We start from the raw sequence: 24371 nt of genomic DNA, 5'->3' as shown, positions 1-24371 counted from the left end.
TATGCTTAAACTGCGACTCAGAGAGTTTGAGTCTTTTCCAAGCGGTCAAGAAGGGATCATAGTCTCTCAAGCAGTCATTTATATCTCATTTCTAGAGCTGAAGCTCTCAACAGGGTTTAGGAAGAAGAGTCTTCACAATTGTAGTAATCTCTCTGAGAAACTCCATGAAATATATGATATGTAATTTTATTACACAAGTGAGGTGTATAAAAATCACAAACTAAGGCCGGGCGCGGTAGCTCACGCCTGTAATCCCAGCACTTTGGGAGGCCGAGGCAGGCGAATCACTTGAGGTCAGAAGTTCAAGACCAGCCTGGCCAACATGGTGAAATCCCGTCTCTACTAAAAATACAAAAATTAGCCAGGCGTGGTGGCATGCGCCTGTAATTCTAGCTACTCAGGAGGCTGAGGCAGGAGAATCGCTTGAACCTGGGAGGCGGAGTTTGCAGTGAGCCGAGATCACGCCACTGCACTCCAGCCTGGGCAACAGAGCAAGACTTTGTCTCAAAAAAAAAAAAAAAAAATCAAAAGCTGGAACATGAAAAAAGTGTGAGTTATCATATCTCACAGCTGCTTCTGAATCTTGCCAAGTCATCTGCTCCTTGGTCACTTGTTTTGCCCTCTGTTCATACTCACAGGCCAATAAGTTGTAAGAAGTATCAAAGCATTAGGAAATGTGTGTGAGGAAAACTTAAAAATAAGACAGCTTTGTTAACTTAATTTTTACCCCTGTAATTTGGAAGACAACCATGCCTGTCCCACTTTGGCAGTCAGATAACGCTAGGTGTAGCTCTTATTATTTTGAAGCAGGGGCGTTTGAGAGCTATTGGCCTGGAAACTCTTCTTGAGCACTTTATGATGCAGAGAATCAGCCATGCAGCACTTTTGGTGCTGGAAATCTTCCCACCTAAATAGGCCAACACAAAATCACACACTTTCTGTACATCTCCGTCCCCTGAAAGTACCCACCACTGCCATCATATGCCATTAATGGCAACCAGATGAGATGCCTCCTCTCTCAGCACGTATAGATGTTAAGTACCTACAGGCCAGGAATGAAATCTAAACCATGACACCTCTCCCTTGTCCATCTCCCACCTTTTTCCTTATTTCCATGCATTGAATAAACTCCTATTCAATGAGGACTTATTTAATAAGATGACAATGTAGTTTAATAATATGATTAGGCCAGGCGCAGTGGCTCATGCCTGTAATGCCAGCAGGTTGGGAGGCCCAAGCGGGCGGATGACTTGAGGCCAGGAGTTCGAGACCAGCCTGGCCAACACGGTGGAACTGTCTCTACTAAAATTTAAAAATTTACAGGTTTACAGGTGGTGCACACCTGTAATCCCAGCTACTTGGGAGGCTGAGGCAGGAGAATGGCTGGTAGTGGGAGGCAGAGGTTGCAGTGAGCCGAGATTGTGCCACTGAACTCCAGCCTCGGTGAGAGTGAGATTCTGTCTCAAAATAATAATAATAATAACAAACAGCATTTATTGAGTGCCTGCAACGTGCTAGGCACTGTATGCGATATTTTCAGATTTGTCTTCAGTTCTCACAGAGATAGGGGGAAAGTCAGGCTTCGATGGGGTTAAGTGACTTGCCCAAGATCATAAGGCCACAGAGGGGAGGGACTGGCAGTGGTATGCTCTTATGAGGTCACACAACATTGCACAGGCTCACTGGGCAAAGTAGCCTTTCTTCCCACCTCACCAAGCGCTCTACAAAGGAGAAAGAGCTCCAGGAGTCCTACTGGCCTCAAGATAGTCTCATGTTTCTACTGCACGGTTCTCAAAGTTTGGTCCACCTGGGCCGGCACCCTGGGCCCGAGAAACTGAATTTTCCACCACCCCATCTCTGCACCCACCCCGCGCCGGTACTTTCAGACGCTCATGAGCGAGATTCAGAATGGACTGGGGGTCATTCTGCACAAAGGTGGTCTTAGGTTTCCCATCAGAAAGAATATCGAGATTACCCATGCAAAATCCAGCGAGGCCCAGGGGCAGTTTACCAACCTCAAGGAAATGGACCGCCGTGTTCGGGCCCAACCTCAGGCAATGAGAGGAAACTGAAGGAGAAACCCACAGCACGCACGCAGGAGGCTGCCCTGCGTTGGCCAGCGGCCGGCGCCTCCGAGAGATCAGGGAAGAAAAGCTGTTCAGCCTGAGCACGCGGGGCGGGGACCGGGACCCTCAGCCTTCCCCTCCGCGACTGCCAGGGAAGGCACGCCCCACCCAGTCAGCTGCCAGGTTTGCGAGCACCACCTCCCAGGAAGCAGCCACTCCCGCCACCGCCCCTTCCCAGGTCGCGTTTAGATTGTCAGCTCCCGGACGTCCTGGCTCCACTTCCAGACCCCTGGGACACGCCCTCCCCCACCCCGACTCGTTTTTTTTCCCAGCCGAATGTGGATGGGGGTGGAGAGACTTTGGCCAACAGCTGCCTCCGCCTGGAGCAGGATTTAAGGTCCTGTCCAGCCTTGTCCCTTCTTTGCAAACCCCCAGATTCACACAGAAAACCCAATAAGCGCTCCACAGCCCCGCATGCTGCACGCATCTGCGGGCCGCGCCCAAGGCCAAAGCCCGCCAGTTTGCCCGTGTGCCACGCAGCCGCCGCCTTCTTCCCGCTTACCGCGCGGCCTACAGATGGGGAGAAGAGGGCAAACCAGGGCAGAGGATGGCGCGACAACGGGACCAAACAGTGACCCCTGCAGGCGGCTGGACGATAACTTGGCCTAGGACGGGCCCCCGCCACTGCAAGCTGCGTTCCCTCTGTGCTCACACCCTGCAGCAGTCAAAGCACTCCCACTCACACACGGGCTGCACACGCATAGTTGCAGTACACCGAACTCACACACACTACACGCAAACACGTAGTCTTATGCACAAGCTCACACAGTAACATGCGCCCGCGCGCGCGCACACACACACACACATACACCCTTTGTACTGCATACAATAAAAAACTGGGCTTTCTGTTGTAGACTGAATAATGCCCTCCCCCTCTATCCCTAATCCCAAGATATCCAGGTACTATGCCTGGAACCTGTGAAAAATTACCTTATATTATAGGGAAGGAAAAAAGAAAAAGACTTTGCAGATGTGATTAAAGATTTGGGAATGGGAGATTTTCCGGCGTTAGCAGTAGGACCCAATGCAATCACAAGCATCCTTAGAAAGAAAGGCAGAGGGCCCGTCCATGCTTCCACTTATAAGAGGAAAAGGCAATGTGAGCAGGAAGCAAAGACAGAAGTGATGTGACCACAAGCCAAGGGATGCCAGCAGCCACCAGAAGCTGGAAGAGGCTAGGAGGTAACAGCCCCGTGGGGAGGAGTGTGGCACTTTAATATCTTGATTTCAGCCCAGTAAAACTCGTTTGAGTCTTCTGGCCTGCAGGACTGTGGGAGAATGTTTTAAGCCACCAAGTAGTAATTTCTTTCAGCAGCCATAGGAAACTAATAGTTTCCTATTCACACTTTCCACCCACAGCTCAGCATGCTGCAGTCTTTGAGATCGAAATTAGGATCATGTCACTTAACTTGAGCCAAGTTACTGAACCTTTAGCAGTTTCAGTTTCTTCATCTTTACTAACCTAGAAAAAATGCCTACCAAATGGGCAGATTATTGTGAGGACTCACTCGTGCATGCCTTCATGCTTTTATTTCCAATTAATAAATCATCTCCCACCATGTGCCAGACACAGCTCCAGAGGCTGGGTTAAACGAGACACCCTTTTGTAAGTACAGAACATAACAAAAGCTCTTAGAACCACACCTGTCTGGCACACAGTAAGTGCTCCACAGATGTTGCAATGATCATCATCAGAGTCTTGACACTGAGCCTCACTTCAGTGGGAGGTCAAACTAGCACTTCATGGAGAGAGAACACAAAAAAGAACAGGAATGAAAAAAACTGGAAGAGGCTTCTTACCCTCAGAACACAATAGTGTTCTGTTCATCCTTCTTAAGCCCCAGTTGCCTTCTTCCTTTCCCTCCAGTGGTGCTACACGTGCTTCCATTCAAGACTGGAAACATCCAGGGGACAGGGTCTGAGCTTCACTTCCTATGCCTCTCTCTGCTTAATGAGGCTTACTCTTATTCCTTACCATAACCCTGGCCTGTATCCACACAGAACTAAATCTTTTCCAAGTAGGCTTTCTCTTCCCTCTGCTCCCTGATCCGCTTCAGTCATTCTATCTCTGTTAAACAGTTTTCATAATCTAACTTCCCCTAATCTAGCTTATAAGTGTCAGTGTCCAACCCCAGAGCCTACACTCCAACTAAACCACTCTATTAGTTTGTTCTCAGCAAACTTTTCTCCACACTGACATTTAAGGACATTTCAGAAGGCACAGCCTTAGTCTAGTGCCACATAGGGACATCACTGGCTTTTTGGAAGGGACAATTCTTCACAGAATCACACTGTCTTAGGCATTATAGGGCATTTAGCAACCCTGGCTTTGATCACTAAATTAGAGTAGTACCACAGCGTGTGTGACAATCAAAACTAACCACACATTTCCCGGCAAAGATTGGGGAGGAGAGGCTGCATGGATGGGACAGTCCTTATGAACTTTTATTTTTCAGTTTAATTTGATCTCCATATTATCTTCCTGTTACATCTAATAGTGCCTGATTTAGCAATAGGTATCCATAATTATAGACAAAGTAAACACCCAAGAATATGCAGTGATTTGAAAGGCAGAGAATGTTTCCAAGAAATACAATACACTCCACCACTCCGATTTCAGGCAAGTTGCTTGACTTCTATATCCATCAATGTTTTCAACCTCAAAATGGAAATGATAAAAATACTCAAGGACAAATGATTTTTATTCCCCATTCACAGTGTAGAATTATTCTGTGAAGTGGTTGCCTGACAAGGAACTACATTTCCTGCCTCCTTTGGCATGTATGTAGGGCTATGTGGTTATTTCGATGAAATGTTAGCAGCAGTGATGTATGTTGCTTTCTGTTAATGTGGTTTGGAAGTTGGCACACCTTCTCCACCTGTTCTTCCCTCATTTGCTAGCTTGATGTCAGTGCCCAGAACATACCAGGAAGCTACACATTAGAAATGAGAGCGCAAGAAGGTATGGAAGGATCCTGGGCCCTCTGGATCTCCATTTGGGGAAAACCTACCTGCCTGCAGGAATACTCATACTGATCATGAAGCAACAAAAAATAAATTGATTAATTAAAAACCTTGCATTGTTTTGAAGCCATTGGACATTGGACATTTTGGAATTTGTTAGAGAAGGAAGCATTGCCTTAACTCATTCAAATATTTACCTCTTGTGATGTGTTAAAGAAGGTAAACTACTAAGAAAAGCACATGGTATATAAAACACACTCATTAAATTCTAGCTATAGTAATTATTATTGTCTCTCTAAATTATTTAGTTTCTATAGCTCTTACGGTCAATATCACATTTTGGCAGTTCTTATATATGATATTAGTATTTATGTTTTTAGTTGTTTGATGTCTACGGCTCTATTTACTCAAAAATTATAACTGAGCACCCACTACATATCAGGCACTGGGGAAATAAAGATGAGAAAGGCACGGTCCTTGCTCCCAAGTTCTTTACAGCAGTAAAAAGTTTCATACCTTAGATGCCTCCTGTGTCTCCCATGTTGATCTACCTGGAGCCAAGCATAAGGTGAATGCTCAAAAATGTACCTGCAATAGTATACCTGCAGATATATTTGGAAAACAGAGTCTCCACCACACAAACCAAATTTGTATGTGTTCACCCATGCCTCAATCCTCACTCTTAAGTGCTGAAATAATCCCAGGTAAAACTCTCGTCACTACAGTTGCACCAAGAATTTCAAATTGGCAGCTCCCCAGCAGGTAGAGGAACTTCCAGTCATTCTGGACATCAGGTGTAATCATGTGTTTTCTTCCTCAGAAGAATATGCCACCATTTGTCTCTTTTCTGCAAAGATCCAGGGCATTAAATCATAAAGGAAAGAAAAGAAAAGAAGAAGAATGGATTTAAGAAATCACTTAGTAGTTTCCTTAGGACTTAGCACATACAAAACACAAGATGAAAGAAAGTGAAGACATAATCACTTTTAATAGTCCCTTGGAAAAGCTCCATCCCCAAATGTCCTTCATCCTTGCTGCTATTTGTCGAAGGTCTGCAAAGATGAGTAGGAGTGTTTTATGCTAATTGGCTTTATCTGACATCCCTTTATCATTTGAAATTAATAGACAGCCTCATAGATACAAGGTTAATGGAATGTCTTCTCCACCTCAGATCTGCAACTTGGCATTTTCCCCCAAACACCACTTTCATCTTTATGTAAGTGATTGTGTCTATAAAGTCTTCTAAGAAAGGCATGTTGTCTAATCCCATCAGCCCATTTGTGAAACACTCCAGAGGGGAAATTGTTTACTGTCATTGTAGAAGCTATTCTGTTCTTGGCATGCTCCTCAACACCCCCCATGTTTGACATCTTCTTAGCATGGTGGGGAGATGGCAGCCCTATGTGCCAAGCACCAAGCACCAGCCACATAACAAAACTCCTGCTTTGCCAGCCCTTTGGAATAATGCCATATGAACAAAGTAAAGCTTAATGTGAAGTAGAACCAAACTCCACCTCTATGCACAGAGATGATAGAGGCCCTCTGCCTTCTCCTTCTACTCCTTCCTTTCTAGAAACACAGACTGAGGTGACATTTGGAAAAGAAGTATGAACGTGTTATAAAACTGGAAACACTTTTGGCTGAAGAAAGCCTTCTCTGCAAGTTCTGAATATCTTTGAGGGGCAAGAGTAGGTTAGAGGAGAGGGAGTAAGCAGAGTGACTGTTTTGGCCTTCAAGGAAGAGTCAAGCCTGGGCGTAGTGGCTCACCCTTGTAATCCCAGCACTTTGGGGGGCTGAGGCAGGCAGATCACTTGAGGCCAGATCAAGACCAGCCTGGCCAACATGGCAAAACTCCCTCTCTACCAAAAATACAAATATTACTGGGCGCCTGTAACCCCAGCTACTCAGGTGGCTAAGGCACGAGGATCACTTGAACCCTGGAGGTGGAGGTTGCGGTGAGCCAAGATTGTGCCATTGAACCCAAGCCTGAGCGACAGAGTGAGACTCTGTCTAAAACAGAAAACAAAATAAAAAAGCCAAGAGAATCAGCAGTTTGTTCAACTCAGATCACCAGAGGCCAAGAAGTTTTGAGAAGGACAGATAGAATGCAGAGTTCATAATGATAATTCCATATGCTTTATACTCCAAGAACTCCAGAGGCCTTTTCTGTTTAAACATCTTAAACAATATTGTGCCAGTATTTAAGACACACAAAAAGGCATAAAGAATAAAACAAAACAACCAGCATGGCACATGTATACATATGTAACTAACCTGCACATTGTGCACATGTACCCTAAAACTTAAAGTATAATAATAATAATAAAAAAAGAATAAAACAAAACAAAATGCGATAGAGGTTGTATATACATCTCCCATCGTCTCCCACTATATTCTAGCCCACAAGTAACCACTGTCCTAAATTTGTAGTTTGCCATTGGGTGCTTTCCCATGCCTTTGCCACATGCTAGTTGCTTTACATGTTTTTAGATGTTATTTACCTCTGTATTTTATGCACATCTGTATCAGATGTAAATAGAAACAAATAGATACAACAGAAAACAACAAAAGGACAGTAATCTAAACAAAATACAAGTTTATTCCTCTATCACATTAAAGAAATCTGGAGGTAGGCCAACCAGAGCTTTTATGGTGGCATTTAGGAATCCAGGTACCTATTTTCTATATCATCCTAGCTCACAGTTTCCATTTTTAAAGTAATCTTCTAGTGTAAAGTAGGCTGCTAGAATTTCAATCATTATGTCCACATTGTGAGCTAGAAGAAGGGAAAAATGTAGAAGGGCAAAAGAAAAGGTCATTAGCAGCTCAGCAAAACCCCTTTATGAAGTTCCTGAAAATCATAATCATCACTTCCACTTGCAGCTCATTTTCTAGAACTAAATCACATCACCACACCAAGCTGCAAGATCCCTTTTATTATGGGAAGCAATTTTCCAAATAATATTGGTATTTTATTACAAAGTGGAAAGTCGAGAATGTCTGTGAACAACTACAGTCTGCAAATATTTGCACTCTTTATATGCTTCTTTTTGCTTAATTGCATTTGTGAGATTCATCCACATTGAAAGTTATAGCTCTGGTTCATTAATTTTCCCTGCTGTATACTATTTTATTGTGTGAATATTCTACAATTTATTTACCTAGTCTCCTGTTTATGTTTTTTATTTTTGTTTTCTTCTTGGGATGGTTGAGAGGAAGTGTTTAAAGAAATGATGCTATGAACATTCTTATGCATTTTCTGGTTCATATATATATATGTGTGTTTCTTCAGGGATCTTAATACAAAGTAGAAATACTGGGCCATGGGAACATATCACTTCAATTTTATAAATTTTTCTAAAGGTGATCAAATTTTTCTATCAAATTTTTCTAAAGGTGATAGCACCATTGCACTCTACCAGCAGTCAGTGGTGTCCTTTGTACTCAAAGTCCTAAACAATATTTGGTATTTGGACACTTTTTGGGTGTCCAAATGACAGAGCGTACCCAAAGGAGAAGGAACCAGAAAACCAACTCTGGTAACATGACAAAACAAAGTTCTTTAACACCTCCAAAAAAAATCATTCTAGCTCACCAGCAATGGACCCAAACCAAGAAGAAATCCCTGATTTACCTGGAAAAGAATTCAGGAGGTTAGTTATTAAGCTAATCAGGGAGGCACCAGAGAAAGGTGAAGCCCAAAGTAAGGAAATCCAAAAAATGATACAAGAAGTGAAGGGAGAAATAGTCAAGGAAATAGATAACATACATAAAAAACAATCAAAACTTCAGGAAACAATGGACACACTTATATAAATGCAAAATGCTCTGGAAAGTCTCAGCAATAGAATTTAACAAGTAGAAGAAAGAAATTCAGAGCTCGAAGACAAGGTGTTGGAATTAACCCAATCCAACAAAGACAAAGAAAAAAGAATAAGAAAATATGAACAAAACCTCCAAGAAGTCTGGGATTATGTTAAATGACCAAACCTAAGAATAATTGGTGTTCCTGAGGAAGAAGAGAAATCTAAAAGTTTGGAAAACATATTTGGGGGAATAATCAAGGAAAACTTCCCTGCCCTTGCTAGAGACCTAGATATCCAACACAAGAAGCACAAAGAACACCTGGGAAATTCACTGCGGAAAGATCACTGCCTAGACACATTGTCTTCAGGTTATCTAAAGTTAAGATGAAGGAAATAATCTTAAAAGCTGTGAGACAAAAGCACCAGGTAAACTGTAAAGGAAAATCAGATTAACAGCAGATTTCTCAGCAGAAACCATACAAACTAGAAGGGATTGGGGCTCTATCTTCAGTCTCCTCAAGCAAAATAATTATTAGTCAAGAATTTTGTATGCAGCAAAACTAAGCTTCATATACAAAGGAAAGATACAGTCTTATTCAGACAAACAAATGCTGAGAGAATTCACCACTGCCAAGCCAACACTACAAGAACTGCTAAAAGGAGCTCTAAATCTTGACACAAATCCTGGAAACACATCAAACAGAACCTCTTTAAAGCATAAATCTCACAGGACCTATAAAACAAAAATACAGTTTAAAAACTAAAAACAAAAAAGCAAAAAGCCAAGGTATACAGGCAACAAATAGCATGATGAATGGAATGGTACCTCACATCTCAATATTAACACTGAATGTAAGTGGCCTAAATGCTCCTCTTAAAAGATACAGAATTTCAGAATGGATAAGAATTCACCAATCAACCGTCTGCTGCCTTTAAGAGACTCACCTAACACATAAGGACTTGCATAAACTTATAAAACAATTCAATGTAAGAATCCTTGAAAGTATTCTGCTCATAGAGAAGACAGTATAATAAACTGATTTGTAAAAGGCTATAAACTATCATATTCTTATATTTTGTTGTAAGGAGTTCAAAGAACTCAGCAACATGGCTATCATCATCTATGAAGAATCAACCATAAATATGTGTCTATTGTGAAGGCTCGATATGGAATAATTAAGTGAACTGTAGAGGATCAAGCACTCAGCAGGAGGGTAAAGAATAGAACTTGTCCCTCTTAATTTGTAATCTGGACTGCCTGCCTAACTGCAGTTTTCTGACAATGCTGAACATGTATTCATTCATTTATTATTATTAATTTTTAATTTGCAAATACCTATTACACACTAACAATGTACCAGGCACAATACTAGTGTAAGGGAGAGGTATTTTGAACGCTTATCTTATTTATATATATATTTCCATCTCCTTTTTAAGTTCTTTCCCCCAATTCAACTAATTATGTTTTTTGAGTTCATAGATTTGGGGAAGTGATGTGAAAACAGTAAACAGAAAAAAAAGCTTCTCTTTGATTTTGTGTTTCAAAAAATTAGGCCCTCAGGGAACACACAGACTTAATACAGAATAAAATATTTGAGTAAGAAACCTTAAAGATAAGAGCAAGGCTCCTATCTGTCTCCTCCACTCTTCCTTCTAGGAAATGATTCACTGAACTAAACTTAAAATATAGGAGAGTTGGAGGAGGGGTAATAGGAGTCCAGATGTTGATGAGTCTTGAAAAAGGGGCTTAGTGCCTGTTCCAGGTAGGAAAGACTGCAGAATCATATTGAGACAGACCACGCCTCATCCAACAGCACAGTCCGTCCAGACCCCAGTATGGTGCAGGAGCTGCAAAATGATGTGGATTGCACCTGATTGAAACAGTGGTGAGATTCATTGGATGGAGGACGCCTGTGATTGGGAAGGGAATGTCCCTCTGGTGGCCTCTGTGAACACTTGACAGAGACCTGGAAGGACAATAGTTGTCATTGCAGGTGCTGTGTGGACAGAGAACATGGACATGTTAATGGAGTGCCCATGTAATCCCCTTACAAATGGTGCACAACCCCATGGAAATAGATAGGGGACCACGTCAATTCATATTACATTTTTTACCTTGGCAGAACAGGGATTTGTAAATAAAATTGCACTATTTAATTAGTCCGATTACTATTTAATTTAATTGGACTATTCAAGTTTTTGTCCATCTCTGTTATGAATAGTGATTTTATTGACTGAACCAGCTTTGGAATTACATAGTTTGGGAGGGAGATAATAAATGAGTAAGCAACTAAATTAACAAAATAATTATTGGCTGTAAGAAGTGTCAGAAAGGAAAAAATTAGGATACTAGAAAATAACCAGGACTGATCTAGCTAGGGTGGTGAAGGAAGGCCTGAAGGAACAGCCAGCACAGAGGCCCTGAGGTACGAGGCAGCATGGCCTGCTCTGGGTCCCACAGAAGGCAGCTGAGCCAAGTGAGCAGTGGATTAATGCTGTACAGGTGGTGGGGACCACAGGGTACAGGACCTTGTGGGCCATAATAAGGAATTGAGGTTTTATTTCATGTGTCAGGAGAAGTTGTTTAAGGGTTTTAAGCGGGATAAATAATAGTCAAATCTATATTTTAAGAAGACTAATCTGGCTTCTGTGTGGAGACTGGATTGTGGAAGGAAGAACATGAATGGAAACAGCGCTCCAGGGAGAAGCTTCTGCTGTGGTCCAGGCCAGAGACTGCAGAAACTTGAACACAAAATGGAAAAAAAAAGTGGAAAAATACAAGATCTATTTTAGATATAGAATCAAGAGGACTGTCTGATGCATTTGAGTGTGGGAACAGGCACAGGTGGATGTCAGGGTGGCTCCCAGGGGTCTGCTTTTAGTAACCGGGTAGACATCAGGGCCGTTTTCTGAAATTGGGAAAGGGGGATGCTGGGAGGATGGTGATGCTTTTTCAGGGACGTGGCAGGAAATCAATTGCTTCAATTTGGACTTACTCAGTTTACTATGGCAAGGAGTCCTCCACATGGAGTTTTCAGACAGGCAGTTAGCTATGACTCAGGGGAAGTATGTCAGAGGAGAGGTCTGGGGAGATATTCAAAGTCCTGCAAGCGGATGCAATTGTTTAGGGAAAGAGTGAAGGAGAAGAGAAGAGAGCCTGAAACTAAGCCGGGAGGAATCCAGCATTTAGAAGTCTGGCAGGCAAAGAGGACAAGGTGAGCTTGCCTTTAATGTTAGAATTGTCTTCATATTTCTTTCATTCTTCATTTTCCTCTTGTGGTAGTTCTGCTTGGTGACCAGTACAGCCTCAGGGAGCTGACAAGAACCGGGCCTATTCCCCATATGTGACTCTTATAAGGCCTGAGCGAATCTCCTCATGTCTTAGTTTCCTCAGCTACACAAAAAGGCCACTGTGGTAGCAGCCACTCCTTCCTTAGGGTTGGTGAGAAGTGTCAGGATGGAGTTAGGCTGAAGCACTAAGATTTACATTCAAATGCCAGCCATTTTCTCAGTCTTTATGAATAATCCAGACTTTGTGTTTTGGACCCTTAGACATAGTAATAACGCAAACGGAATCAAAATCATCATTCATATTATTAACAAACATTTCTGAATAATGTCTTGAGTAAATGCCTAATAAAGTTTAAGAAATAAAAGTAACTCATGTTTATTAAAGAGGAATTACTAGGCTTCCATTCATAAGCTTCAATATCCTGCTTAATGGATTCCATACCTAACATAGAAATCCAGTGAATGAATTATGGTCAAACAGTCCACAAAAATTACATGGTTTCCTTTTTTACTGTTGTTTCCCCTACGTGAAATAACAATGAGGAATGTAGCTTGAATAAAGGCATTTCTTGTAACAGAATGAAAGCATTAGGGTGACGCTGGTTGTATTTTAGCTGACTGGAGAGCCTCAAAGCTTTATGGTCGGAATGTGCCCCCTTGTGGAAGATGTGAGTAAAAAACCGTAGAGAGGAAACAGTATTGTGGCCGAGATCTTGGGAAAGAATTGAAGGTGGGGGAGGACTAAAGAGGGAGGAAACAATGAATTAAAAGCCTGTTGACTACACTTCGTAAATAACCATATAAGGAAGAAGGTATTGTATCAAATAAGGAAATGAGTGTAGCCAGTTGGAAAGGAGAACCTGGATTAGGTTAGCTCGCAGTCTTAGGTTCCAGAAAACTTGAATCATTAATAATGAGTATAAATGAAATAGCCACTGAATGAGGCATTTCAGAGTGATGTCTCTGGGCTCAGCCTGGCTGGGTGCAAATCGTGGCTCTGTTAGTAGCTGTGTGACTTCAGGGCGTCATTTTACTGTTCTCTAAGCTTCAGTCATCCCATCTGAATAACAGAATAGTAACAGTGCCTTTTTAGATGCTGGCTGTTGTTGTAGGTAAAGGTTGCTGTGAGGAGTAAATGAGGTAAAGTATAGAAAGTGTTTTTAGTGTGGTGTCTGCGGTACTGAAATAGCTATCACCACTACCTGCCAGTGTGTGCATTTTAAAATGGTGAAAGACATTTCCTTTTCTGTTTTTAAAAATGGCTTCCAGATACAGACAATCACCGACTACAGAGGAAAGCTCTGTGGCTCTGTGAAAGTTGTGAGGCTGAAGATTTTTTAAGCCTTTCTATAAGGCTGCTCCAGAGATGGAAAACAACTTCCCCCTCGACTCATATTCTATGTGTGGGGGCGGGGGGGGGCAATCCGTCCAGACACATTTGGATCAGTGTGACTAATTTGTTTTTACACAGTTGAGGTGAGGTCAGTGAGGGGCTGGGTACTTAGCTGAGCAAGGCTGTTTGGGTGGGTGGTGTGGGGCAGGGGTCAACTTGCTGCGATAGGCAAAGGCAGAAATGGGAAAGGAAACCAGGGCCACAGAAAGAGCCCAGGTTTACTGGAACCCAGAAGAGCTCTACTCCCAAGAGGACACAGGAGAACTTTACTGGGCCAGTAAACATTTCCACTCAAGCAGCTACATGGTGTCAATGGGCAAACAAAAAAATAACAGGATAATTATAGAAAGTTTTCTGAAACTTGCTTTTATTTGTTTTTTAAAGTGTTTGCCTTTTAATTTCCTCAAATGTGCTGCCAAAAATTCAGGTATTTTAAAATGTCAGGAAGCACTGGTATGACTAAGTCTAAGAGCTGCTATCAGGGAAGGAGGTCAGCAGTGTGCCTTGGGTTTGAGGGCCGCACACCCAGCCTGAAGGGCTCTCCTTTAGAAGGAATCTTCAAGAAGATGTGCTGACAGATGGTTCTGCCCCATTTCTCATTCAATGGAGAGCTCCACAAGCTGGGTTTGAAATGCTACTTTTGTGAAATAGTTATCAGATAGGGAATTCCATTTCAGTTAGCTAACACTTGGAAGTTACCTCCCCTCTCTTTAGTCACCGTAATGAGTAAGTTTCTTTTGTTTTCTTATATCACAAAATGACAGCCCAATAAGCTTTGGAAATTAATTCATTCCAGTGAATGTTATGAAATGAAACAAAACCAGTTTAATGATAATAACTGAGGTTGGGCATCTGTGACATTCCCTGTAGCCACCCTGTGCTTCTTGCCTCCCTTGGCAGGCTCCTCGGCCTGGGTCATTCATTTATGCTCCCCATAGTACTCCATCCAGCACTCTACCACCCTCTCCTCAGAAGCTCTCTGCAACTCCCACCTAGCCAGTTCACACCTCTGGGTCACTCACATTTTCTGTTTTGTCTTTTCTGGATCTGGGCTGAGAAGCGAGACCATTGCTTGCAGGGAGAAATCCCCAGATGGTGCTGTCAGAGTCTACCATGTATTTATGCTCTCAAGCTCTGATTTGAGACCTCAAGACTTGATTCAAATCTTGTATTCATTTTTTTCTTTTTATCTCATCACATTCTCCATGGTGTCTGACTCAGACCTATTCCTCTACCCTTAGATTCTCAGCCTGATACTACCACTTCCCACTCTTAGGAAATCATATTCCATCCCGTATTTTAGAAGATCTAGGGTAGTTTTCTTGGCTCTCGTTTGTCCACAACAGACTGATTTTTGTTGTTACTCTAAGACATTTTCTTGCATGGCACAGTGGGGTAGGCCTTCCTTTCTGCCAAGGCTGACCCAACACTCTTCTCTGGATCCTGTTCCTTGGAGCCTTCTTGAGTGACCATCTCCATCAACTATCCCCCTTCTCTCTCCTTGTAAGTTGCTTCCTTTATGCTTCCTTCTCCTCTATTCGGTTCCAGTTTTACTTACCTATGACTCAACTTCTGCTTCTCTTTCAAATTTTCTTGAAATTAACCTCTGTGTTTATTTCCAGTGACCACTGTCCTTACAGTCTAAGCTGGACCTTATCACTGTTTTACAAGCATTTTCTATGAGGCCACTGATACCTCTCTTTAGGCCTTATTTTTCTTAACTCCTCTGAAAAGTTTCAAATGACTGACCATCCTCCCATCTTCTTGATACTCTCTCCACCTCCTATCCATATGATTCTGCCCCTCTGAGTGTTTTCTTGTTGTCCCCCCCCCTTTTTTTTTTTAAGCACTGGTTTTGTCTTGCCCCTTCCAATCCATTTTCCATGTGTGGTCAGAGCATTCTACCTAAAATAAAAATCTGATCATGTCACTCCTCTGCTTAAACCATGCAAGCTTCCAGTTTAGGATCCACCCCAAATCTATAACATGGCTCATAAGGCTTTGTCCATCTCTTTGGCCTCCCTCCTTATCACTTCCCATTCACTCAACTCTTCTCAGTCTGTTTCCTCTAATTAAACACTCTTCCTCTACCTTCCAGCTATGCCCTCATCCCTCATTGTTCCCTTTGACAGGCAAAGTCCTGCTGGTTTTGCATGTTCAGTTTAGCTATCACTTCCTCCTGGAAGCCTCATCTGATCTGTTCCATTCATGGGTTGGCTGTCTCTACTATGCGCATGTGCTCCTGAGCCATCCTTTCTCTTTCCTTCTATAGATATAACCATATCATTTATGAGAGAGATATATATTCTCTCGATAGCTAGCTAGCTAGATAGATAGATAGATAGATAGATAGATATCTCTTTTTTCATCTCTGACTCCCACCCCATTCTGTGCACTCCATGACAAAAAGGCTTTGATTGGTTAGGTCAACACAGAACCCAGAAATGACACGTGGCAGAGACTTAATTATCAGGACAATGAATTAATTTGGTTATACAATCCAAATAATAACTAATAGTAACAAAAATTAACTAACATTTCCATAGTGCTTGTTATGTGTGAGTCATCGTTCTAAGTACTTGAGTACTAAATATTGTAATAATTCATTTAATTCTTCTAACATTCACAAATGGTAGATCCTATCAGGTTTTTATTTTTATAGAAGAGTAAACTGAAAAATAATAGGATAATGTTTTAGACCAAGGGTAAACAAATCACTGCTCTTGGGCCAAATTCAGCCAGCTGCCTGATTTTGTAAGTAAAGTTTTATTGATAGATAGCCATGCTCATTCGTTTATGGAGTCTTCTGTGGCTGCTTTCCCACTATAATGGAAAAGTTGAATAGGTATGACAGAGACTATATGATTCACATAGACTAAAATATTTACTATCTGGTCTTTTATAGATTCATACAGAGTATCTGCCCCAGAAGTCTGCATTTGAAGCATGCTGAAAAATCATGTTTATTTATGTCATCTTTTTGTTTCTATCCTGAGAAGACAATCCCACTACTCCCAAACCCCCTTTTTAATTTTGATTTTCCATTTTATTATTATTGTGTTGTGGTAGTATATTAAAGCAAAATCCATCTGTCTATAATGTAAAATAATTTTCCTTGGTAGAGTTTTTTTTTTTTAACCATGACCTGACTATTTATATCTTATAGAATTTAAAAGTTGAAAGTGCCCATGACCTCACTAATCTTTTTAAAAAACAAACTTGGCAAATGAGATCTGGAGATGGTGATTTATTTGCCAGGAGTCATGTGATCAGTCATGTAGGGTCTGGATAACAGCCCAATTCCCCTGACCTTCTGAAGAAGGCCCTGGTGGCCCAGCTCTCTGCCTCCTTGTTGGCAGGGGTCCTGAGCACCCTCTCTGGCTGAGACAGCAAGGTCAAATGATTTGTTTTTCAAATACATACAGCCAATTCCTAAGCTGTCAACAAAAACAGGACCCAGAGAGTCTAGCTAAGTTATTGCTATTATCTTTCTGTTTGACCTTGTCTAGACTTCCACCCTGGCTTCTTTGTTTATCTCATTTATGCATGGGGTGTGTGTGTGTGTGTGTGTGTGTGTGTGTGTGGAGTCTCCGGTTTTCATGACCAAACCTTAAGCAAAGGAGAAAAATGCCTTAAGGTCTAACTAGAATGAACGCTACTCTAATAAATATTAGTTTTGATATCATCTGAGCCCTAGGATACGAATATGAAATTCCAAATGGTTATTATTCAAATCAATCAGTAAAGAGTACATCAGCGCCTCAGTGGAGCTGCACAGCTCAATTAGCACACATGGCATCTACTCAGCGTTTCCTGGATGCAGCTCACATCACCCAGGACCCTGTGTGAGCAACACTGTGGTTAAGGATATGTCACAGCGAATCAACAAAATATGCAGTTTGATCAGCACATTCTGAGAGCAGATCATTAAAATATGCAACCAGATCCCCCAAGTGCATGAAAAATTAACTAACGAGTTTTGTATCTTGATCAGTTTAATGAGTGAGAAGTCGCTGAACAAGAGTGTCAAATTGTACAGTCTGGCAAGGGGGCAGACAATTGTCAGAGAGCAGCTGGGAGGGCCAAAGCTAATACTTCTGGTTTTCAAAATACCAAGCCTTAGAATTCAATGTCAGAAAAAGCTGATTAGTATTAAGATATTGTCCAGCTTTTGTCCAGCAGGATGTGATGTGATGTAGAGCCTTCTGATGTAAATGAAACATTGATTCTCTGTTTCAGGCTTCACTAAGTCTTAACAGACACAGCTATGTGCCTGGAAGGCCCTGCCAATGGCATCATATACACATGTGTGGAACTAAGAGGCAGTGGCAGGCTTCTGGAAATATCTAAACCATCCAACCTTAAAGAGCAACTAAAAGGAGGAGAAAAAACTTCTTTAATCAAACTGTGTCAGAGATGCCTCATGCTATTAAGCAGGACTTAATAAACCAAGAATGTCCAAGCTAGAAAGTGGATGGAGAATTTGAGTCAGTTAAGCCCAAGTGGTTGAAGATCACTCGAGATTTGTGAATTGGATTGTCACAGAAGACTATGGGGCCTGCTGTCACCCTGCTATTGGCAGGATGCTGATGGTAAGGTTGACAACCTACTCTTAACACAGCCACACATGCCCCTAGTGACTTGGCCCATGTATAAACAGGGACTTGAGCACCAGTCTGTTAATTCTGCTCTGATACTTTATCTTGGCTGACCGGCTGGCATTGCAGCTGTGGGAATGTTGGTTTCCCAGGGCATAAATTTACCCCCTTTTATAGTCAGCTGGGCAACAGAAAGATGGCAAGCCCAAATAAAAGGCAGAAAGCAAATCCAAATGGGAAACATTCTGCAGACAAAGGGGAAGATTGGCAGCCTGGCAAATGCTGAGACCAGAGCTGGCTGCTGGTTGCCCTTCCAGTGAGCATGTACTGTTGGAGCAGAGGAGATGGGAAGAGAAGCAAACAGTCGTGTGTGTGTGTGTGTCTGTGTGTGTGTGTGTGTGTGTGTGTGTGTTTCTACTTTTAATTAGACTTTCCTGGACATAGAATGACCTTTTGTCAGATGTGGTATGTGGAAAACTTTAAAATATGTTAATATTTTAATAAATTAAATATGTTAATATGTTAATAGTTATGATTATATTTTCATGAATGTCAGATAAAATAGAAATAGCACATCAAACTCATGATTTCACTAATATTTCTTAAGGTGAGGTAAGTATAGCAAAAGTGAGCCAAATTAAGACAAACTTAACGAAAAATACTGCATTTCAAAATAAAACATGAAATGAAAAATAAAGAAAAACACTATATATGTAACAAAACGTGATAATGGATATCTCAAAAATTATAAAGGGATTTTCAAATGGCTTAAAGTTTAGGAAAATTTGGACTAGATTACTTTCTTTAAATAAGAGAGTTTCATGCAATTCAGTCAATGAAACAGGACATATGAAAAGATATAGCTTGGAGTGGATAATTTTAAGCAGGAAAGGAGGATTGGAAATAAAAAAAGGATCTGAAAGTTTGTCATTTATCCCATTTTCAATTGTCCGGGGGGCTAAGGAAAACTCTTCAGCCATAAGCCACTCTTGAGGCTGACATATTAATGGTCCATCATGAAACCATAAAAGTACTTCGGATTACCAAAAAAGTTCAATTACTACAAGTTGTAATTAAATTTGTACGAAGAGTTTATTGTAGATTATATCATACATCAAAAGTACACATACTATATATGTATGTCATACATATACACACACACATTTGTATATTTTAAAAGAATAAAACAAACACATATGTTCCCTCTAGCCTACTTCAGAAATAGAAAATGACTATTTCAGAGCTGACAATGTTCCCCTCCAATAACAACTCTGTTCCCTTGCATTTCCACGTAACTCCTGTATTGAGTTTAATGCTGATTTTACTTCTTTTTAATAATCTTACCACATATGCCTGTGCTGCTAACATATTGCCTAATATACTTAAATATAATATTTTCTGTCCTTGCATTTTATATTAAAAGGATCACTCTACATGGATTCTTCTGTGACTTGCTCTTTTCACTCAACATTATGATTTTAATGTTTATACAAGTTAATATGCATAGATTTAGTTAATTTTATTCCTATGTGCTATTTCAGTGAATCTATCACAATAATTTATCCACTATACTGCTTATGGACATGTGGATTGTTTTTTTGTTTTTGAATGTGAATAAGGCTGTTTTTACGGATCTCCTGGTGTTCATGGGCAAGAGCTTCTCTTGGTAGACACCTGGGACTGGCATTGCCAGGGACAGGCATGTGCTTCTTCCATGTCATAAGGTACTGTCATATAGTTTTCCAGAACAGTCTTATCAATTTGCATTCCCACCATTGACAATAGTAACAAAAATAAGGTACCTAGCAAAAAAATGTACAAAGCCAAATATGAAATAAAATAATTTATTGAAAAACATCAAAGAAGACCTAAATAATTTTGGAATTATGGCAACCTTATGAATGTGAAAATTTAATGTAAAAATGTTAATTCTTCCCAAATTGTCTGTACATTTCATACTCTTTCTCTCCCTCTTTCTTTCTTCCCTTCCTTTCCCTTCCCTTTCCTTCCCTTTCCTTTTCTGTCTCACTCTGTCACCCAGGCTGGAGGGCAGTGACATGATCACAGCTCACTGCAGCCCTGTCTCAACCCAAGGTCAGTCAATCCTCCCACCTTAGCCTCCTGAGTAGCTGCCACTACAGGTGCATGCTCCCATACCTGGCTAATTTTTCTAATTTTTTTGTAGAGATGAGGTTTCACAATAATTCCCAGGCTGGTCTTGAAGTCCTGGGCTCAAGCCATCTGCCCACCTTAGCCTCCTGAAGTGCTGGTATTACAGGTGTGAGCCGCCACACCTGACCCATACTATTTAATTTAAATTTAGATAGAGTTTTACATGGAAGTTGCAATCTGATTCTGAAGTTTACATGGAAATGCTAAGGGTCAAGAATCACTACAATAATTTTGAGAAAGGAAAAATAAGGCAATGTGCTCTACCAAATATGGTAATTGAAACAATGTGGTATTGGTGCAGGGATAGACTATATTCTAAAAGAACAAAACATATTATAGATTCCAGAAGCAGACTCTTCCCTAGAAGAAAATGGTATATGTGAAGATGGCAGTACAGCTCACTGGAGAAGGGATTCACTCCTAAAACAAATGGAACTCTATTAATTGATTATACAAAAATAAAATTTTTTAAATACAGATCCTTATATTCCACCACAAACAACTGTCAATTCTTTGTGGATTAAGGACTCAAATGTGAAATGCAAAACTTTAAAAACTTTTAGGAGACAACAAAGGAGAATATATTTATAATCGTGTAGAGAAAGATTTTTAAAATAAGACACAAAAAAGCACAAAGCATAAAGAAAAATTTTATAATTTTGACTACATTAAAATAAATACATCAAAGGAGTTTTTAAAATATCATAAATAGATCAAACTTTAAGCCACAGACTGGGAGGACATATTTGAGATACATATACAGGAAAAAGAACACATAAAATGCATACAAAGAGCACTTATGAATCAAGAAGAGAAAGATCAAGAATCAAATGGAAAAACAGGCAAAAGATATGAATAAACACTTCGCAGAAGAAAATATGAATGGCAAATAAATATTGAAAGATGTCCAAACTCATTGATGAGCAAAAATTTAAAAACAAGCACTATTAACTGTTAATAATGATATAAAGAACTCTCACCCACTACAGATGAGAATGTAAATCTGGACAGCTATTTGGAAAATAAATAAGCATTTTCTGTAAAGTGAAAGATTCACATATCCTATGACCTAATAATGCCATTGCCAAGAGAAACACTTGCACATTTGCATTAGGAGACATGTATAAGGATGTCCAAAGCTGACTCTTGCAGTTGCTACAGCTGGGAACAAGTCATATGTCCATCAAAAAAAGAAAGGATAAAATGAGAGAAAGACATACAGTGGAATACTATGCAACTGTAAAAAGTAAATCATCCACGGCATCATAGGATGAATCACAAGAATGGAATGTTGAATGAAAAACATTGAGTCACAGAAGAATGTGTACTATATTACCACATTAATATTAATATCTCAAAACATGTAAAATAGTTAGAGAAACAAATAGGTTATAAAACTATGAAGCAAAAAGCAAGGGAATGATGATATACAATTCAAGCAATGCATTATTTCTAGATGAGAAGAAGGAGGAAAAATTGGGGAGTGCATACATTCTAATTGCAGTTAGTGTCTATTCGTTAGCCTGAGTCGTGAGTATGTGAGTGTTAATGTCATCATTCTTTAAATTATATATTATACATAATATAGATTAATGTATAATATACATAATATAGATTGTGTATAATATATAATCTATATTATGTATAATATATAATGTCATTCTTTATATATAAATATACATTACATATACTCATTTGTATATGTTGTAGAACTCACAATTTTAAAAAAAGAAGTTATACAAGTAACAAATATGGCAAAATTTGTGAAAGTGTCACTTGATTAACCAAAGAAAGGGTCATTCTTTTCCAGAATGAAAAAGGAGCTGTGATAGCAGGATATGCACTGCCAGAAGTTCCAGCAATTCTTTGGGGACACCAGTACATACATAAGCATTTGGCAACTGGCACGAAATAGATATTTAATCAAGTTGGAAAAGGGCCGGGCATGGTGGCTCATACCTGTAATCCCAGCACTTTGGGAGGCCAAGGCGGGTGGATCACTTGAGGTCAGTTCGAGACCAGCCAGGCCAACATGGTGAAACTACAAATACAAAAGAACTAGCTGGGCATGGTGGTTTATGCCTGCCATCCAAGCTACTTGGGAGGCTGAGGCTAGAGAATTGCTTGAACCTGGGAGACAGAAGTTGCAGTGAGCCAAGATCGCACCTCTGCCCTCCAGCCTGAGTGACAGAGTGAGACTCTAAAAAAAAAAAAAAAGAAAGAAAGAAAGAAAGAATAATAGTAATAACAATAATAAAGTTGGAAAAGGAAGGAAGTGAGGAACAGAGGGGAGAAAGGCAGAAAAAGGGGAAGAAAGAGGCTAGCTGCCCTCAGTTTGTAAATAATTGATTCTACACAATAAATAGATTCCTTGTTTGGAAAGAGTTCAGTGCTTGTTTTCACGGAGGGAGAGCTCTATTCTCTTGTAGAATTTAGCCCATTGTGTCTTCATGTTACTAATGGCTATACTGACAGCTATAGTACACCACGGAGACTTGCTTGTCAAACATTAACTACTATGCCATGTTATTATAGATTTTTTTTCTGATAGAGTAATCACTACTACTTATATGGAATGACAGAAGCTGCCTGATAGTATTTAATCTAATTTGAAAATACAAGAAATAGCCCAGCTATGTAAGACATAGAAAGACCCAAAGGGATTTTTTTTTTTAAAGTCAGAACAGGAAAGGAAGCATTAAACATACAACTAAACTCTGACAGACTGCACCTTTTGCTTTGGTTTCATGGGAATTGGGGTTGTAGGTAAATAATACAGTATGTTGATTGTATGCTTGAATCTGCATTTTAAATTAAGTTTTAAAAGTTGAATAAATACAAAATAATATTCACCACATATTTCTTAAATACAAAGAGGATAAAAAAGAAAACTTACGTACATATCATGCAGCTTTTAGAAAATAGAACATTAATGCAATCTTAAAGCTCTTCGCGTATTCTAGCTCCTCAACATTCCATTACCCTATGAGAAATAATGACTATCTTGAATTTTATTTATATCATTCCATGTTTTTATTTCTAGTGTTATATATTTATACATATTCTTAAACATTAAAATCTTTTCTTACACATTTTTGCACTTCATATAAATATAATCGTAGTGCATTTTTCTACTATAACATGTTTTTTTAAATCAGCACCCTGTTTTTGAGATTCATCCATGTTAACGTGTCTATAATTGTGTATGTGTCTATAATTCATTCATTTTCATTGCTCTATATAATCTCACTGTATGAATATCACAATTTATTTACTCATTTTCTTATTAATGGTTATCTAAGTTGTTTTCAGTTTTTTGTTATGACACTGTGAAGTTTTTTGTATATGCGTCCTGGTTTCCATGTACAGGTTTCTCCAGAACTATACCTAGGAGTGAAGTTATTAGGTTATACGACATGTGCATCTGCAACTTCATTAGATAATCTAAATTGTTTTCTAAAGCAATTTACTAATTTGTACTCCCACTAGTATTGATTGAAAGTTCCTCTTGTCCATAACATCACTGGTCGCTTTTTTTTTTTTTTTGGTGAGACGGAGAATGCCCTGTCGCCCAGGCTGGAGTGCAATGGCCCAATCTCGGCCCACTGCAACCTCTGCCTCCTGGGTTCAAGCAATTCTCTGCCTCGGCCTCCCAAGTAGCTGGGATTACAGGCGCCTGCCACCATGCTGGCTGATTTTTTTTTTTTTTTTTTTGTATTTTTAGTAGAGATGGGGTTTCATCATCTTGGCCAGGCTTGTCTTGAACTCCTGACCTCGTGATCCACCCACCTCAGCCTCCCAAAGTGCTGGGATTACAGGCGTGAGCCACCGCGCCTGGCCTGGTCACTTTTGACACTGCTATGGGTTAGTATTCAAGTCCTCTGATGTGTCCACTTAAATCAGTGTAGCTGTGATTTAGTCATTATACAGATCACACACTTCGATCTACACCCACTACCTGAAGTCAGTGGTTCATATTGAATTTGGCTATGGTCTCCTCTGGATACTGATCAAAAAGCAG

The 24371-nt window shown here is 40.2% G+C and overlaps 2 protein-coding genes across 10 annotated transcripts in view; one reads left to right on the top strand and one right to left on the bottom strand.

Moving 5' to 3' along the window:
• The window catches only part of SLC66A1L (solute carrier family 66 member 1 like), a 52880-nt gene extending 49914 nt beyond the window's left edge, over positions 1–2966 (bottom strand). For 5 of the 6 annotated variants that reach the window (XR_008524000.2, XR_008523999.2, XR_008523996.2 and 2 more), the window contains exon 1: positions 2016–2966. The gene's annotated coding sequence lies outside the window, so the exon portion shown is untranslated. The remainder of the gene's footprint in view (positions 1–2015) is intronic. The other variant, XR_008523997.2, reaches the window with a different exon arrangement.
• Positions 2967–11987: 9021 nt separating this feature from the next.
• Positions 11988–24371, top strand: part of VEPH1 (ventricular zone expressed PH domain containing 1) — a 315043-nt gene continuing 302659 nt past the window's right edge. For 2 of the 4 annotated variants that reach the window (XM_024245018.3, XM_063722297.1), the window contains exon 1: positions 11988–12111. The gene's annotated coding sequence lies outside the window, so the exon portion shown is untranslated. The remainder of the gene's footprint in view (positions 12112–24371) is intronic. The other 2 variants (XM_063722298.1, XM_024245020.3) reach the window with 2 other exon arrangements.

This window comes from Pongo abelii, chromosome 2, assembly GCF_028885655.2.
Source record: "Pongo abelii isolate AG06213 chromosome 2, NHGRI_mPonAbe1-v2.0_pri, whole genome shotgun sequence".
NCBI classification, from domain to species: domain Eukaryota; kingdom Metazoa; phylum Chordata; class Mammalia; order Primates; family Hominidae; genus Pongo; species Pongo abelii.
Note: the sequence above shows the minus strand (reverse complement) of the source record. Positions and strands in the feature narration are given on the sequence as shown.